At 39.6% G+C, this 16091-nt stretch overlaps 1 protein-coding gene across 2 annotated transcripts in view; it reads left to right on the forward strand.

The window, feature by feature from the left end:
- The first annotated feature begins 395 nt into the window (after nucleotides 1–395).
- Nucleotides 396–16091, forward strand: part of PLPPR1 (phospholipid phosphatase related 1) — a 255530-nt gene continuing 239834 nt past the window's right edge. Inside the window, exon 1 of one of the 2 annotated variants that reach the window (XM_082243197.1) lies at nucleotides 396–729. The gene's annotated coding sequence lies outside the window, so the exon portion shown is untranslated. The remainder of the gene's footprint in view (nucleotides 730–16091) is intronic. The other variant, XM_082243198.1, reaches the window with a different exon arrangement.

A 16091-nucleotide genomic window follows, 5' to 3' on the forward strand; every position in this document is an offset into this window, starting at 1 on the left:
CATGGCCAGCCTAACAGACTTGTCTGTCCTTATACATTGATATAGCAAGTGTATCCATACTTGAAATAAATCTTGAGAACGTGAGAGAGGGAGTCTCTGTGTGCATGTGCGTATATATACATACTGTATGCTGTTAGATCTCTCTGTCGATCGCTTCAGCTATTCATCTACCACTTCACTTTAAAATTCAATAATGCTATTTTTTTGTTTATATGTATTTTTTAGCTAATTTAGAGAGAAATACCAGCTTTTTGCCTCTTACAATGTAACACCCAGACATGCAATCCTATACTGTATTCCACTGCTATTTTTTCTTTACCCACTGGATGTGTTTGTGCGTCTCAAAGAGAGACACTAATGACCTGCCATGCGCATGCTCTATTGTATTTGATACTCCCCCTCCTCCTCCTCCTCCTCCTCCTCTCCTCAGCAAGTAGCTTTCTAATTCCATCCATTAATACAAATAGGGGAAGCCTGGAAAAAAAAAAAACAGCATCTCCAGTATTTGGGAAACACAGATAAAGAGATAGACAGAGAGATGCATGATTGATGCAAACAACCAGGATTACAAGTCAGCAACATCAGCACCAGCACGTAATAAACAAGGATCTTGTAGCCCAGAGCAGCGATCAGAAATGCCTTCATTTGGGATTTTGTCACTCGCAAGTTGGACGGGATATTGGGACTCCTAGCTGGACAGACCGGCTGAAAAGAAAACAACGCAAAAAGGTAAGAGACACAATGAAGTGGCGTGACATGAAAACAATGCTTGTAGGGCTGACACCAGATCAGGTGAACGACAAATCCTGCTGTGATTTGGTTACACCACAGTATGGAGAGGAGAATGTGCTGAATGAAATGGTATCTCTCCTGTTTTATATGGCAAAAGGTTTATTACAACATGGACCTATGTACCTGAAATGGTGTTCCTTTGCATCTCCTTTTATTGCCATGACAAATTATGCAGGATGCTGCAGCCTTGGATACCAGTTAAGATTTATGTACTGTCAAACACCAGCTCATTCAGCTTGGCATTAATTCCTTCTCCATTTGCATACATAGGTTTTTTTTTTTTTTTTTTTATCTTATTGGACTGGGATCTTTGGGAATCTGGAACATGCAGGTTACACCAGCCATTCCCATTGTGCTGTCAGTTTGGAAAGTAGTAAAGATGACGCGTGAAAATCACTGTGTAATTTGAAAACAAAGCGTCAGATTTATCAAAGGAATGGATTTTTTTTTCTGTTTAATTGCTGGACTGGAAAATCAAAAAAAGGGGTGATGTTGAGGTCATGCATGGACATGATGACTTATTATTTAATACTACCACAAAGTGTCTGTGAGCTTGTGAAATAAACCAGGGGGGGGGGGGGTTGGTGTTGCTCTCATATTATCATTGGTGACCACATTCCCAGGGGATGGTATGCAATCTGCACAGGGAAATTGTGTTTTTTTTAATGACGGGGGGGATGGATGGGATATTTGGGAAAATGTGATCATATGAATTATAAGCAGAATTTTCCAGGATTTTAAAAAATGCATGCAGCAAATAATAACACATAAAATATACATAAATGATTTGGCTATTGAACATCAAAAAAATGGGAATCAACGGTTAAAATATAAGTGAAAAGCTGCTAGCAAAAAAAGTGCAAAATATACTTACACTAAAACATCAAAAATACAAAAATTGCAGTGCTCAAATATGAAAAAAGTGCAAACATATTATAGTGCATAAAATGTATGAAGTGTCCCATTAATATAAAAAAAGAAAATTCATAACATATTAATGGGACACTTGATACATTGTATGCATTATAATATGTTTGCATTTTATCATATTTGAGCGCTGCAATTTTTTGTATTTTTGGCTATTGAACATGCTGTCTCTGTGTGCTTGCATGATTGTGCAAGGCACGTTAGTTTTGTAAGCTCATTTGGGGAATGGGTGTACAAGTCAATTGCAAAGAATTTTATTACAATAATAATGTGCTAATAGGAAACCATGTTAAGCATCAATTTAAAAATTGAAAAGTAACATGATCATTCAATTGAAAGCTTTTCTTCCCTTATGTGAATCTTGCGCTACTGGACAATTCTTAGGATTTGACAGTGCCAACGTTTTTGGAAATATCAGAATGGTATACAAATTATAGCAACCCATATTGACATTATTTTAATACATTATGCCAGTTAAGGATGACCAAATGTTGTTTACAATTGTTTTTTTAATTAAATGGCAGTGGCAATTTAATCTAAATGATTGCTTGGATTGATAGGATGAACCAACAGTAATCCTCTGCTGAGAATCATTTTTGAACTAGTTGGAAATTCTTTCCACTTAAGGCTTCTATTCTTATCAGTCATTAGTGATTGTGTTGGTACCTAGAATACTTAGAGTTCTCACGGATGTTAAATCTTGTTCAAACAGTACAAAACAGTCATGTGTATGGCCAGCCTTAGTTCCATCTGCTGTGTGTTTAATAAAAGGAAAATGCTCTGTGCTCACTTTCTAGGGCACAAACAATAGGAAGGTTAGCGTTGAATGGAAGAGGGGGTGGGTCAAGTCTGCTCACTAATAACTTGGAGGGTTAGCATTTACTTTTGGTGTTTGTTCAGGAGTACAGCTACCATGGAATACAAAGCAAATATTTTATAAGCTACCTTATCTTGTTCTATGCTATTTTTTTTATTTTTTTCTAAGGATTACAATTTGTTTTAGAGTTGTAATTTATTGAGTGAGAGATCCACTCTGGGGTAGTGATTTATGGGATGCTATACATCCTATTTGTGAAAATTGAAAACATGTATTGTAGTTACTGTTATAATTTCTGCACAGGGACCAATTCTCTAGTCAATTATCAGCAATCACATTACAGAAAATGACTATGGATGTAACGCAAACAGGCCTGGAAAAAGCTATGCATGTGTTTTTGTTTTACATCATGGACCCTATTTGTAGTGCAAGTTTCTAAGTGAGGTTTTGCGGTAATTTCCGGTTTTCTTATAGCTGTATCTATTCTTTACATTTATTACACAGCAGATGAAACGTGTGATATGCTCATTGTATGATATGCTCATCTCATGATTATGTTGTGCAAAGTATTTTAATTTGTAAATTAATTTTGTACAGTCAGGTTGTTGATTTTTTATTTTTCAGTGCATACTTACTGGTGGACTCATTGGTTATGGTAAAAAAGGGATGCCTTGGCCCTTACTTGTTTTATTTGATTAATAAAAATTTAATAGATTGTTACCTTTATAGGATACTTATAGTGCATACCGGTCACAGTTTTAAAAGTATAACCAATTGGACTGCATAGCTTAGATCATCTCAAACTCTCATCTCATCTCATTGCACATCTCAAACATGCACTAACAAATGGTAGAGTTACATAGTTGGTAAGGTTGAATAAAGACACCAGTCCATCCAGTTCAACCTGTGTAGGTGTGTGTGTTAATAATCATTTCTTATATCTCTGTATACTGTGCTAGCTAAGATATGAGTCCAAGAGTTTTTTAAATCTATCAATTCTTCCCACTGACACCACCAATTGTGGAAGTGAATTCCACATCTTTACCACCATGGCAGTGAAAAACCCCTTACGCAGTTTAAAGTTATTGTGAAGTCTTGTTTTTTTGGGTTTTTTTGGTTAAAAATAACAAACATGGTATACTTGCCTTCTCTGTGTAATGGTTTTGCACAGAGCAGCCTGGATCCTCTTCTTCTTGGGTCCCTCTTTACTGCTCCTGGCCCCTCCCTCCTGTTGAGTGCCCCCACATTAAGCAGCTTGCTATGGGGGCAACCGAGCTGAGCTGAAGTTCCATGTATCCATTCAGACACAGAGCCTTGGCGGCCCAGCCCTAACCCCTCTCTCTCTTCTGATTGGCTCACTGAATTTGATTCTTCAGCAGGAGCCCATGGCGCCATGCTGCCGTCTCAGCCAATCAGGAGGGAGAGTCTTAGGCAGCCAAGACACTCCTGCAACATCGCTGGATAGAGATGAGCTTAGGTAAGTATTAGAGGGGCTGCTGCACACAGAAGACTTTTTATCTTAATGCATTTACAACCACTTTATGGTTAAACCGCTTCTCCTCCAGTTTTATCGAATGGCCCCATGTCTTCTTACACTCCCTGAGAGTTTATTCCCTATGCAAGTATCACCTTTGAGGTATTTGTATATTGCTATCACATCTCCTCTCAAGCGTCTCTTCTCCAGAGACAATACGTTTAGTGCTTGTAGTCATAGAGCCTAATATCTGAGTCCACTAGTGTAACATCATTGGGTAAAAGAGTCCACTTAGTAACTAATCAATGCTAGCCTTTATATATTTACTTTTGGAAATTACTTTGACCTAAAGTGGTATTAAAACCAAAACCAAAAATGTATTATAGTGCAGCTTACCAATCATTGAATGCGGTGGTTGCATATGTTTTCTTTTATTTGGCTTTTCCCCCTCTGTTTTCACCTGGTGATCTGGTCAGTAACACACCTATTAGTGAGACACCATTCTGGAGGAATGTGAACAGGAGGCACAGCGGACAGCAGAATTGTCAGTCTGGGGGGAGGGTAGTGTAAAATATATTAGCAAATTTAAATACACTAAACAAATTGAAGCCAAACTCTAGCCCACACTTTATAATCAGTTACAGCAAAAAGTGTTTTCCTTTTGGGATAAAGGTTTTGCATGAATAAACACTGCGTAAGCTGATCAAATGGTTTGCCTCATCCATGTAAACTGATCCATTCAACTGGAGAGCTTGAGCTTTTGAAAAAAAAACAGACCCACTGGCTGAATCACCAAAAGAAAATAGAAGAAAGAAAAATTTAAAAAAGGAAACTAATACAGTCAGTACATCTAAGAATTGATAAGCTGCAATAATTTGAAAGTAGAAGTCTACCCTAACACTAAAATCCCTGCACCTATAGACCTCCACAATCTAACACTAACCTATCCAGCCCTGTAAAGAAAAAAATAGTATACTTACCTTCCAGCTGTCAGCTGCGGCTTTGCTGTGTAAGCGGGTGTCGAGGGCACAGCTGACAACGGAAGCCCCATAGTAAGTCTATGGGAGACGTCACTTCCCATTCATTTCATAGCTGTTGTCAGCTGTGCCCTCTTCAGAGCTTCTGGCGCTGGAGTTCGGATCAGCTTCAAAAAAGGTATGTATACCTTTAGGTTAGTGTTAGATTGTGGAGGACTATAGATGCAGGGATTTTAGTTTTAGGATGGACTTACACTTTAATATTTGATTTTGGGTTTAATACTGCTTTAATTGTGTAATTGTGTCTACCTTTCTTTCAGTTGCCGTATGCTACCCGTGCCATTACCCTAATTTCAGGTGAAAAACATTAAGATGGACCTACAGAAGGATCTTGTAGTTCACAGAAACCCATTATTACAGAGAACAGAATAATCAGCCTATCCAGTGGAAAGGTTGATTATTCTGTTCTCTGTAATAATGGGTTTCTGTGAACTACAAGATCCTTCTGTAGGTCCATCTTTATGTATCCACCCTCAAGGATTAATATGTCATATATGTGGTCCTGGCAACTAGCTGTCCAAACATGATATCAAACCCTGATTGTAGCCATACAAAATATCAGTTCCTGAAAAATGACTGCGTAACAGTGCTACAGTGTATGCAATTTTAATTTACACATATAAATTGTCCTAAGGTTATCAACACCAAGACTAGACATTGTTAGGTAGATCTAATTAGCACCCTAAACATGTTGTAGGAGGTGGTACACCATGTTTATATCTTAATCATTTGGAAGTTTAGACGTTTTTATTAATTGTTTTAATATTATTGGATTATACTGCTAATGTGACACATTTGTAATGAGGAAATAAACATGAAACTTAATGAAAGAATATTGATCCTATCTCCCCCTGTTCCCAGAATCCCCATATCAAATTCATCTATCACTAAGGGTCAGACTGAGCAGGTAAATGTATGTGACAGCCTCATTGATTATTGAGCGTTAGACATGCATTTTGTAACCAGATCGCTATATTGTGCACAAATTCCATATATTGCTTGGCATCTGTATAGGAATATTTTTAAATTATATTTTCTACATATACTGTATGTTCAAAAAATCCACTAGATTTTAGAAAATCTCTCTTTGCTGCGTAGTAGGGAAGAGTTACCATGTATACCCTAACCTACAATAATAGTCTTGCAGCTTTGGAATTTGCTAGCTTAACTAGTGTATCCGGCAGTTCCTCTGGACAGGTCTAATCTTTTATTTATTTTTATTTATTTATTTCAGGTACTTATATTGCGCTGTCAATTTTACGCAGCGCTTTACATATACATTGCGCATTCACATCAGTTTTTAGTCAATTCAGCCTTAGGCATCTCTGTTTATTATTATATTTTCTATAGGCTATAATCCTTTTTTTTTTACTGAGGCACTACCATGGTAGTGAGAAATATAAACATTACTCTACAGGACTTTTCAAAGCATAACCGTATACACAAATATAAGTTGGACCTTATTTTTTTCTGGCCTAAGTCTTATACCCTACAAAATGTATTGTAATGCATATTAACTAGTGATACATACCTCCCATTGCTAAAGCTAAAGAGACACAGTCACCCTTCCCACGCACGTCTCCGCAATAGTCTTCTTTTGACCCCCTTATACTTATATTTTCATTCTTTTGGTGCTCCCCTGTCGTTAACAATACCGGCACTTCCCAGTATGGAAGAGCATGTGACTTCCTCCCCTGTGAGGGTACTTGGGTCTAGCAGCTATTCTCTAGGTCTGAGTACTGTCACATGCCTGAGAGGTGACACCACCACTCTTCCTTGTTGCTGACACAAGCCATTTTATTGCCAGTTGTAAAGGAGGAAGGACTGATGAGGGATTGCTAGTAAGATAAGTATAGGGGAGGCCCTTTGCAGAGAGACTGTCACTTTGCCTTGTATAGACAAGGTGAGGGTGTCTCGTTAAAAATAAGCAATGTTCTGCATTAAAGCATTTTTTCACCTTTATGGTGGTGGGATCTGCACAGTTTAGATGCTCACCCACCCAGAGCTGTCCAGCAGAGATCCTACTGGCAGCGCTCAGTCCCGCATGTTTGCTATGATGTCATCAAGAGGCTGTCAGCTGTTCTGGGATCAGCCTGAACGTCTCTCGGTGACACTCCACTAGGGTCATCCCCTCCTTTTTTACCTAATGAAAAGTTTTGCCTCCTGGGATGTGTGATGTGCATATCCTAGGAGGCAAAGGTAGGACAGCGCACATCGTTCGCCTAGGCAGATGACAGGCATAGTGGGCCGGCCAGAGAATTTCATTTAAAAAAAGTAAATAAACAGAAAAAAAGAGTTCTAATCGTGCAGAAGACTGGAGGAAGGGCGGAGAGGAGGGGTGAATTGGAGGGTGAAAATTCACTTTAAACTGTCAAAAGTGTCTCCCTTACCTTCAAAACTTCACTCCAGGCAGATATATAACAACACAATTTAACCACTTCACCTCCGTAAGATTTACCCCCTTTGTGACCATTTTTTGCGAAACAGCACTGCGTTACCTTAAAGTGGATGCAAACCTGATCATGAAATTTGACCTAAGCACATATATCTGTAGTGTTTTCCTATCTCTATCCAAAGCCCTAAGTCCCATGTCTTTCTGCTGTTTCATTGCTCTGTTATCAGCATGATAACTTCTGTAAAGTTCTCTGTCAACCAAGATAAAACCAGGCTGAAATTTGTGTTGTGGGGAGGCTGCTATAAATAGATTAGCAGAGAGCTTGTCTTGTCACAGCACAGCTCGGCAAGTCTCTGCCTATGTGGAGCGGGGGGGTGCCTTTCCTCCAATCAGCTGTCTTGGCTGTATACCAAGAATCCACTCCCAGTGCTGAACATGAAGAGAAAATCTCTAACAGGATGTGCACTTTCTAAAGAATATATAAAGCTGAAGACAGCATGTAGGGAGATTTGTTTCATCTCTATGTATCATCTGAGGCTGTTCACTTCACTGGATATATGTGAAGGTTTAAAAAATTAACAAAAAATTAATTAGCGCAATACAATGGGTAAAATAAAAATAAATAATAATAAAATAGTGCTATAAGACTGGCTGATATCACTAATAAAGTGTGTTCACGGCAAACATATAATCAAAAAATAGTGCTGCACCAGAAATCATGTACATAAATACTTGTGGACGAATTCAAATATAAATAAAAAACACAATTCAAAAGTCCATAAAACAAAAAAGTATTTAAATATAGTGAGTTAACATAATCATCCACCATCCATGCAAGTAGCCAATAAAAGTGCCTCTCCTCCAACTGTGCAATCAAGCCGCTCACCTTAAATTCTGACCCCTGTTTCACCAGTGGGTCAGAATTAGCAGAATTAGCAGCTCCCCTCTGAGGATAAAATAGGATCTGGTGATGTCTATGGCTGTGCTCCCTTTGGCCAGCTTCTAAAACCTCGGTCCCGGTCAGCAGTGTGTCAGTAAAAATAAAAAAGCAACATCTTGTGCTCTCCATTTTAAATGGATATTTATTAAAAATAATACACAACTCACAAATAAAGCACTTCAGCAGTGCGGGCTGTTCTAGCGAACAACATAAATCACATCTCATGCAATGACCGCAATGTGACGTCAACACGCAGGCTCTGCCCCCTATACGCGTTACGTCAGGCGTTAACTTCCTCGGTAGGGTGAGGGTTTACATCCACTTTAACTGACAATTGTGTGCCACTCTGAACACAAATATTGCAGTATGTCCCTTTTTCCCCACAAATAGAGATTTTTTTTGGTGGTATTTGATCATCTCTGCATTTTTTACTTTTTGTGCTATTAACAAAAAAAGAGCGACAACTTTGAAAAAAAAAAAAAAAAAAAACAATTTTTCTTTCTGCTATAAAAAACATCCAATAATTTAAAAAAAAAAATCAAATTTCTTCTTTAACCTCCCTGGCGGTATTCCCGAGTGTGGCTCGGGGTGGAATTTCAGTGCCATTAGCGGTAACCCCGAGCCACACTCAGGGTCTGCCAGGTAGCATCGCTGGATCCAGGTAGAGGTTACTTACCTTGTCCCCGGGATCCCGCGATGTGTCCCTGCAGCATACGGCAGCCGGATCTTCTTCCCGATGTTGTGAGCCCCGGCTTCCATCTCCTACGAACGTCACGTCGCCGGGGGGTGAAACCGGTGGCAAATTCAAATAGTAAAACACACAAACACACTGATATATTGTAATCCTATTGGATTACATTACAAAATAAAATAAATTGACATTAGTTTGCCCCCCAGTGCCCTTTCCTGCAGTTTTACAGTACTTTATATATATATCTATATATCTACATATATATATATATATATATGCACATATATCTATATATATATATATATATGCACATATATCTATATATATATATATATATATATGTATATATATATATGTATATGTGTATATATATATATATATATATATATATATATATACTTTAACTTATTTATAGTTATTTATTATATTATAATTTATGATTTTGTGTTTCAAACTTTATAACTTTATCATACCCGAGATGTTATAAAGAAGAATGCACAGTAAAAAAAAATCGTATGTAAATAGTTGGTTTGGGCTGCTAGTCCCTAAGAATTACATGCAAAATAATTGTACCGCTTTCAGCATCTAAAATCGGAAACAATCATACCACCAGGGAGGTTAATATAGGCAAATATGTATTCCGCTACATATTTTGGGCAAAAAAAAAATCCCAATAAGTGTATATTGATTGGTTTGCGCAAAAGTTATAGCGTTTACAAACTTTGAGATAAATTTATTGAATTTTTATTTAGTTATTTATTTTTTACTAGTAATCGCGGCGATCAGGGACTTATAGCGGGACTGCTATATGGCGGCGGACAAATTGGAAACTGACACTTTTGACACTTTTTGGGGACCAGTGACACTAATACAGTGATCAGTACTAAAAAATATGCACTGTCACTGTACTAATGACACTGGCTGGGAAGGAGTTAACATCAGGGGCAATCAAAGGGTAACTGTGTTCCTAGCCAGTGCTTGTGTACTGTGTGGGAGGTGCTTTGACTAGGGGAAGGCATTGATCCATGTTCCTGCTACTGACAGAACGGCAATCTGCCTTGTTTACATAGACAGGCCGCCATGCTGGCTCTCTGCCTAATGATTGGTGGGTGCCTGTGGACATCGAGTCCATGGTACCTGCAGATCAGCTTCCACTGTGTATAATAACAGAAGGAGCGGGTTGCTGGGGGCGCCCATGCACGCCCCAAAACTGAAAGTGCAGGATCACGTACTAGGTGTGTGATCCTGTGCAGGAGAGCCGCATGGCTGCCATATATGTAAGTTATACGGTCGGCAAGCAGTTAATGTACTTCTGTATTCATTTAAAGTGGTGGTAAACCATATCCAAAGAAAAAAAAATTGGGCTCCAGTTTAAAGGAATACTATAGGCAAGCACAGTAAAAATCATTATTGACATATAATAAGCTTTTAAGATTGATCTGTATTGTGCAAATAAATTAAAAAGCTCTCTTTGTACCTTATATTTGTTCAAAAGTGCTCCGGTCACGTGATTCTATTTCCTCTGCTCCCTCAGTCTTTTACAGCAGCTGGGCGTGCCATTACTCCCCAGCTGCTGGGCATGTTCCATGAATAAATATTTTAACCACTTTACCACTGGTAAAGTGGTTAAAATATTTATTCATGGAACATGCCCAGCAGCTGGGGAGTAATGGCACGCCCAGCTGCTGTAAAAGACTGAGGGAGCAGAGGAAATAGAATCACGTGACCGGAGCACTTTTGAACAAATATAAGGTACAAAGAGAGCTTTTTAATTTATTTGCACAATACAGATCAATATTAAAAGCTTATTATATGTCAATAATGATTTTTACTGTGCTTGCCTATAGTATTCCTTTAAACTGGAGCCCAATTTTTTTTTCTTTGGATATGGTTTACCACCACTTTAAATGAATACAGAAGTACATTAACTGCTTGCCGACCGTATAACTTACATATACGGCAGCCATGCGGCTCTCCTGCACAGGATCACACACCTAGTACGTGATCCTGCACTTTCAGTTTTGGGGCGTGCATGGGCGCCCCCAGCAACCCGCTCCTTCTGTTATTATACACAGTGGAAGCTGATCTGCAGGTACCATGGACTCGGAGGATTTTGCTGTCTTACGTCTGGGCCACTTTTTGCGATTTGGCACTGTGCAACTTTAACTGACAATTGCGCGGTCGTGCGACGCTGTACCCAAACGAAATTTACGTCCTTTTTTCCCACAAACAGAGCTTTCTTTTGGTGGTATTTGATCACCTGTGCGATTTTTACTTTTTGCGCTATAAACAAAAAAAGAGCGACAATTTTGAAAAAATAACAATATTTTCACAATTTTTTATATGAAATACCCCCCCCCCCCAAAAAAAATGTAAAAATCAAATTTTTTTATCATTTTTGGCCAATTTGTTTTCTGCTACATATTTTTGTAAAAAAAATCGCAATAAGCGTATATTGGTTTGCGCAAAAGTTATTGCGTTTACTAACTAAGGGAAAGATTTCTGTCGTTTTTGGTGTTTTTTTTTAACGAGTAATGGCGGCGATCTGCGATTTTTTTTGCGGGACTGCGACATTGCGGCGGACAGATTGGACCCTTGACTGACATTTGTGACACTTTTGGGGTTACCAGTGACATTTCTGCAGTAATCAGTGCTATAAATATGCACTGTTACTGTAAAAATGGCACTGGCAGGGAAGGGGTTAATTTTATTGGAGAGGGAGGGGTTAATGTATGCCTGGTGCTTACTAACGTGTGTGGGGGGAGGTGACTGAGTGACACAGGGACAGATCTCAAGTTCAGCTCAACCCTGCAATCTGACCCTGCCTGTCACTTCGGAGATCCGCCCGCTCTGTTTACACAAGCGGGCGGATCTCCAGACTCGATTCCCCTACGATCGGGGAAGAGCAGCGGCGATCGCCGCTGCTCCTCCCCTGGCCCGACTCCCGCTGTGACTGAAACCAGCGAGAGCGAGCCTCCGGCGGTGCGCGCGCGCCGCCGAGATGGGGGATGTCTGCCGACGTAGGTCTACGTCGTCAGACCTACAAGAGCCACTTTGCCACAGTAGAGCTCTAGTGAGCAGCGGCAAAGTGGTTAAGGAAGTGACATCGTCATTTGTAAGTAGTGTGTGTCTCTCTGTGTGTGCCATGTGCTGCTTTAGCCTTCGCTCCAGTGACATCAAGTAAATATCTCCTTAATGGTGCACATTTAGGAGGTATTTGCAGTACCTATAGGTAAGCCTTATTATAGACTTATCTATAGGTAAAAATCATACATGGGAGTTTACTCCCACCTTAACCACTTGCCGACCACCAGCAGTACATATACTGCAGCAGGTTGGCTCTGTCCTGTGACAAAGGGGAACCTGATCTGCGGGTCCGGCGGCCTGCGACTGCCGCCGCGCACCCACGATCTCTCCCCGGAGACAGAACGGCGGTCTGCCATTATAAACACGGCAGACTCCTGCTCTCTCAGCGATGAACGCAGTGATCCTGTGTTCCTCCTATTTAGGAACACAGGTCTTTGTGTTCATTCCATAAGTACATCCCCTACACAGTTATAAAGCATCCCCTAGGGACACATTTAACCCTTTGATCGCCCCTGGTGTAAACCCCTTCCCTGCCAGTATCATTATTACAGTAACAGTGAATATTTTTAGCACTGATTACTGTAGTAATGTCACTGGTCCCCTCAAAAGTGTTGAAAATGTCAATTAGGGGTCCGATCTGTCCACCGCAATGTCGCAGTCCCGCTAAAAATCTCAGATCGCCATTACTAGTAAAAAAAATAAATAAATAAAAATGACATAAATCTTTTCCCTAGTTTGTAGACGTGATAACTTTTGCGCAAACCAAATATACTTATTTGGATTGTTTTACCAAAAATATGTAGCAGAATATAAATTGGCCTAAAATTATGAAAAAATGTGATTTAAATTTTTTTTTATTGGGACTGTTATATAGTAGAAAGTGAAAAATATTTTTTTTTTTGTTTTTAGTTTTTTTCAGAATTGTTGCTCTTTTTTTGTTTATAGCGCAAAAAAAAAAAATCGCACAGGTGATCAAATACCACCAAAAGAAAGAGCTATTTGTGGGGGAAAAAAGGACATCAATATTATATGCGTTGCACAACTGCACAATTGTCAGTTAAAGTACCACAGTGCCGAATCACAAAAAATGGCCTGGTCATTAAGGGGGAAAATCTTCCGGTCCAGAAGTGGGTATGTCATAATGTATGCATAGTATGCACATTATGACAGACTTACCTGAAAACGAAGCCCTCCAGTAGGGTGCTGTCACCGTTGAAGGCACTTCCATCTTCATCTGGTCTTCTTGGCGGATTCACGGGCATTGCCGATATGAATGGCAGAGCTGGCGATGATGTCACTCCCGCGCATTCACGCAGGAGACACTGTTTTTGGCACGGCTCTGAAGGAACAGCACGGGTGCGGTGTTCCTTCAGAATGTATGTGCCGGTGACATCACCGGCTGCATCTAAAGTAAATATCGCCTAAATGGTGCCCTTTAAAGAGATATTTGCAGTACCTATAGGTAAGCCCTAATTTTGACTTATCTATAAGTAAAAATTATACATGGGAGTTTACTCCCACTTTAAGAAAATGCAATTAAATATTAAGATACCACTAACATAGGCAACCAAAGATGCTTGGCTGCAAATACCCTGTGCAGTACAAATCAGACTGGAAGAGTAAGGCAGTCTATACATTAGTCAGATTACATGAAGAAACTTCAGGCAGCTGCACCCTGTGGGTGGGTGGGTGGGTGGGTGGGCGGGGAGGCGTTAAAGCCCACCCTTTTTCCACCACACATATGCGTTATGCAAGTGGCAACAGGATAAGGAGCCACCATATCCCATATTAGTACAATGTAGGACATATTTATAAAACTGAATGTGACAATCATCAAACATTTACAGACGGTTAGTCTTTCTCTCTAACTTAAACTACTTTAAGGAAGATTCACATGCAGTGAATGTTTGGCAAATGTCACATTCACTGCTTTGTAAATAGTCCACTGTGTATAATGCTAAAAATTTCCTTCATAACAGTATAGGTAAAGGTTCCCACACATGTATAACAAATGATTTATGACATTTATATAAAACTGGCCACACAGTCCCATTTTTTTCAATATATTTGTAGTGCGACAGTTTACCTAAACAGTCTTTCTTATAATTGCCCTTATCACAGCACATTTGTTGGTAAATGAAGTTAATCTGACAGGTCTAATGTGAAACAAAATCTGACCGTGTGTGGCCAGCATACCACTGCTGTGTAGCATATTGTTTTATGCAAGCTTCCCTTTTAGTCAAAAGGAGGCTATGGAATAACAGATGGTAGTTTAATTCTGTGGGATTACTGGACACAATGTTAGCGGTGTGTTGGAAAATAATACTCTCTTCTAGGCCATCTTCAATTTAAAGACCAGCTACAGCCAAAATTGGAGAAAATGAATTGGGTTAGAATCTCTGGAAGGCTTTTATTTGTCAATGTGTTGTAATAATTGGGGGTGGTTTAGCTTTAGTGTAGTGGAGACCACGCCAGTTGTGCCATTTAACCCTTTCGCCGCGAGGCCCTGTGCTCCCCTTTTAAACTTAGCTGGCCAGGCCATTTTTGCAATTTTTCCATTGCTTTTTTATTTTTCCCTTCCAGCTTTCAGAGTTTGTTCAAGACCCCCCCCCCCCAACCAAATATTTTCTGAAAGCACACAACCAGTAGAATACAAATAAGGTGCTACTGATTTTTAGGGCACAATGATATTTGGGCAAATGTTCATTAAAACAATATTTCTGCTAAAAATACACTAAAATCATTATTCACAAATAAAAAAACACAACATACAAAATTCCTGCTAAATATAAAAGCTAACCTGTATTGAGTTTATAAATGGTCACTATTTGTAAATTTTAGATTGCGCCTTTTTTTGTGAAATGGTGAAAATCGAACATACACAAAAATGGAAATATCCAAATTTCTCAAAAAAAAAAAAAAAAATAGAGGTTTTCATTGTTTCCTTACAGCTTTCAGAGTTTGTTTAAGACCACCCCCCCCCCCCCAAAACCATATATTTTCTGAAAGCACGTGACCTGTAGAATAAATAGAAGGTGCTACCTATTTTAACAGCCTGCGATATTTGCACAAATTTTTAACAAAACTATATATTCGCTACAAAATTCTCTAAATTCATTTTTAGCAGATATAAACACAGCAAATTTCACAAAATTCCTGCAAAATTCCTACTAAATATAAATAGAGATGTCGCGAACAAAAAATTTTCCGTTCGCGAACGGGAATTTCCGCAAATGTTCGTGCGGGCGAACCGCCATAGACTTCAATAGGCAGGCGAATTTTAAAACCCACAGGGACTCTTTCTGGCCACAATAGTGATGGAAAAGTTGTTTCAAGGGGACTAACACCTGGACTGTGGCATGCCGGAGGGGGATCCATGGCAAAACTTCCATGGAAAATTACGTAGTTGACGCAGAGTTGGGTTTTAATCCATAAAGGGCATAAATCACCTAACATTCCTAAATTGTTTGGAATAACGTGCTTTAAAGCATCCAGTGTGTGTATACGATCAGGTATGATGTTGTATCGATCAGGTAGTGTAAGGGTTAGGCCTGCTTCACAGTGACAGACCAAACTCCCCGTTTAACGCACCGCAAACAGTTCATTTGCACAACCGCAAACTCCCCATTTGCACAAGGTTGGATACCAAGCTAGCCATGTCCCATTCCTTGTCCTCACTGACATCACTGAAGGTCTCTTACTCGACCCAGCCACGTAAAACACCAAGGGTCCCAGAAAGGTGACAACAAGCCCCCTGGGACGCCTGCTGTGGTTGGTCTTCCACCTCCTAAAAGCCACCTTCCTCCTCTGACTCCTCTTCTTCAGACTCCTCTCTCTGCGTTGCCGCAGGTCCAGCAATCGACGATGACAAGGCTGCTTCTGGTGGTGATGGTGACCACAACTCTTCCTCTTCATGCTCATCTACGGCCTG

Source organism: Pelophylax lessonae (genome assembly GCF_965119305.1).
Source record: "Pelophylax lessonae genome assembly, chromosome: 1".
NCBI lineage: Eukaryota > Metazoa > Chordata > Amphibia > Anura > Ranidae > Pelophylax > Pelophylax lessonae.